The sequence below is a fragment of the Pelophylax lessonae genome (assembly GCF_965119305.1).
Source record: "Pelophylax lessonae genome assembly, chromosome: 1".
In the NCBI taxonomy this organism is placed as follows: domain Eukaryota; kingdom Metazoa; phylum Chordata; class Amphibia; order Anura; family Ranidae; genus Pelophylax; species Pelophylax lessonae.
This window is the reverse complement of record NC_138768.1, coordinates 183,469,051-183,472,560: the sequence shown is the minus strand read 5'-3', so window position 1 is coordinate 183,472,560 and position 3,510 is coordinate 183,469,051. Positions and strand designations below refer to the sequence as shown.

Here is a 3,510-nt window from a genome sequence, read left to right as displayed (position 1 = left end):
CCCAGCTCTCCTCTCTGCACAAATTCCCTCAATTTCCCAGCTCTCCTCTCTGCACAAATCCCCCTCACCTTCCCAGCTCTCCCCAAATCCCCCCAACTCTCCCAGCTCCCCTCTTACACAAATCCCCCCACTTTCCCAGTCCTCCTCTCTGCACAAATCCCTCCACCTTCCCAGCTCTCCTCTCTACACATATACACTTTCCCAATTCTCCTCTCTACACACTCCCCCCCCCCCACCCAGTACTCCTCTGTACTCAAATCCCCACACACACTTTCACAGTGCGCTCTGCACAATCCCCTCCCTTCTTTTACAGTTCTCCTCTCTCCACAAACTCTCACAAAGTCTCTTGAGGGCCCCACCCCCGGCCCCCCGTTTTTCCTTCACAGCTCCCTCACCTCTTCCACCGCCGGTGGTCCAGTCCATATGGTTTGCGCAGGCTATTTTTGCAGCCGATCAAGGAGACATCAGAACTGTAGCTGGGGCGGAGTTTCAGTGCTCCTCTGCTCTGTGCTACAATGTGAGTAGAGGCCGGAACGGAAGCTGCCTCCTTAATAACACAGGCAGCTGTATGTTGCCGTGCTGGTACCTGAAAAACTCGAGGGCAGCAGCTGACAAGAGAGGGCTGCCAGAGGTGGCCGAAATGCCTTTCCGGTGCGTTCCAGCTGAACAAAAGCCCTGAAGAAACTAATATATAACATAGGAGGATAGTTAAGAAAATCTATGCAAATAGGTAGATGACAAAATCACCGAAAAAAATTGTCACAATCTTATCTTGGAAGCAAAGGGGGGGGGGGGGTATTAGAACTAGGATTTTTTCTGCAGGCTTTCTTTATTTTGTAAACCACGGTTTATGATAAGATCACAATTTAGTGCACTCAGGACATGATTACAGATTTTTTGGATAAATTCTGATGTCTCTTTGGCAGGAATGGAAATAACAAAGTTTTGAAGCACAGTGAGCAAGCCTTATGTGAAGAAGCTAAATTATAGTACACTCAGGCTTTGGGTGTTGGTGGTGCCTTCACACCATAACTCTATAGAGGTACTCTTGTTTTGTTTTTTTCAAAAACAACGTCCAACAATAACCTCAAAAGACATGTTTCAAAGTAAATTGACATCATAAATTTGGAAATTACTTTATTCTCTCATCTCGCCATCTTCTTCCTCCTCGTCTTCTACTCCACGTATATACAATACATTATTACACCTTTTGTATTGCGAGCTGCATGTTCATGTAGCCATCCACAGAGACCAGGTATCCCTTGTATTCCATACCCCACTTCAGCTTTACCGTTACTGGCTTACCAGTAAGGCCATTAAGGAATGGTTTTGGGTTTAGTGGAAAACTCATTCTGCTGCTAAAGCTGCTGCTGATCTACAGACCAGTGAAAGGAAGAAAGCATTTTCCCACGTAATGCTCTGGGAAAACAACACTGGAGAGAGCAGGAAATGGCTAGAGGTACTCTTGATGAAAGCAAGAATTGGCCTTTCTTTAAACAATTGAAAGCATATGCAAATGTCAAACAGGTGCATAAAAATTGGGCCTTGGGTGTTGGTGGTGCCTTTGCACCATAGCCGTATAGAGGTACATTTGATGCAAGCAAGAATTGGCCTTTATGTAAAAAAATGTAAACTATAAGCATCTGTCAAACAGATGCGGAAAAAATGACTTCGGGTGTTGGTGTTGCCTTTACACCATAACCCTATAGAGGTACTCTTGATGAAAGCAAGAATTGGCCTTGCTGTAAAAATTGAAATGATATGCACCTGTCAAACAGCTAAAAAATTGGTCCTTGGGTGTTAATTGTGCCCATTAAAAATCAACATCCACGAAGCTAGGCAGCCTAGACCATATTGCATAGATTCCAGATCCCAAAAACATTTAATTAGCGACATCTACATTAAGGGCTTGATAGCTGGTGCTAATCCAGGACTGATTCATTTTGATAAATGTCAGTTGGTTAAAGGAGTCTGTGGACAGACACTCTCTTTTATCTGTCACAAAACCTCCAGCAGCACTGAATGCCCATTCGGAAAGCATGCTGGATGCAGAACAGCCCAGCAGCTCAATCGTATACTGGGCAAGTTCTGGCCAGTGGTCTGTCCTCATGACCCAGTAATCCAGTGGATTGTCTCCTGCAAAGCTCTCCATGCCTGTTTTTGCCTGTAGATAATCTTCCACCATATGATGCAGACGCTGCTGATGGGATATGGAATCTGAGAGCCCTGGACAGTCCCTGAGGACTAAAAAAATTGTGAAATGCATTACTTAGGCGGCCCCCTTTTCCACTGCTCCTCCTTTGATAAACAGAAGCCTCAAAACTATCTTTTTCATGAGACTGTAACCTACTTGAGTCTGGCGTTACATAAACTCCTCTGTAAGGGGTCCTAAAGATATTTCATCATGTGCTCCCTCTGCGAGGGCAGGATGAGTTTCCGAGACGTTCTCCTTGTAACAGTGGTCAAGGAGGGTTGCCAAGCAATAATGATCCTTATCTTTGATGCCATGAATTCTCGGGTCCTTTTGCAGGCTTTGAAGTAAAAGGGAGTCCATGCACTGCAAGTTTGTGGAGACATGAGAAGAAGAGCACTCAAAGTCACTATCTGGAACTGCCTCCTCCCAGCCAGGTACTACTACCAAGGTTTCTGGGCACTGAAAACCAACTTTTAAGGTTTGATGTATGTCTTCCTCTGCTTCAATGCCTCCAAAGCTGCCAGAATCCTCCTCCTCCTCCCTCTCCTCTTGTGTGTTCTGTGGCTTCGCAAGAATGGTGTCTGCCTAAAGGAAGTCCTCATCTTCCTCCCGTTGCTCTGCCTCAACTTTCCTGTCCATAATGCCAGGCAGAGTATGCTCCAGTAGGAACACAAGAGGGATAGTGTCACTGATGCATGCATTGTCATGGCTTACCATCCTTGTCGCCTCCCCAAATAGTGACAGTACAGTTCATGCATCCTTTATCAGCAGCCATTGGAGTGGGGAAGAAAGCCGAGCTCCCTTGAGCCTGTCCTTGTGCTATACACAGATACAGGTACTTGTTGATGGCCCTCTGCTGCATGTGCAGCCGCTGCAGCATTGGCAAAGTTGAGTTCATTCTGGTGGGCATGTCACATATCAGGCGGTTTATGGGCAGGTGGAACTCCTGCTGAATTTCTGCCTACCAAACACTGGCTGTGTATGACCACCTGAAATGGTTACAGACTCTTCTGGCCTGAGAATCTTAGAAGATCTTGCAAACCTGGGTACCTGTTTAAGAAACGCTGCACCACCAAATTGAGGACATGTACCAGGCATGGCACATGTGTCAACTTTCCACGTTGAAGGGTGGACAGAAGGTTAGTGCCATTATTGCACACCACCATTCCTGGCTGAAGTTTCTATGGCGTGAACCACCTCTGGGCCTGCCCCTGCAGAGCTGAAAGAATCTCTGCTCCGGTGTTGCTCCTGTCCCCTAGACAGAGCAGCAGAAGCACTGCATGGCATCTTTTAGCCTGACTCGTTGAATAGCCCCT

General features: G+C 46.4%; 1 pseudogene across 1 annotated transcript; it reads right to left on the bottom strand.

Annotated features, from left to right (window-relative positions):
* Positions 1–1,137: 1,137 nt before the first annotated feature.
* Positions 1,138–1,351, bottom strand: LOC309544758 (small nuclear ribonucleoprotein F-like; annotated as a pseudogene). Its single transcript has one exon. The product of its transcript is annotated as a small nuclear ribonucleoprotein F-like (transcript).
* Between the last annotated feature and the right edge of the window lie 2,159 nt (positions 1,352–3,510).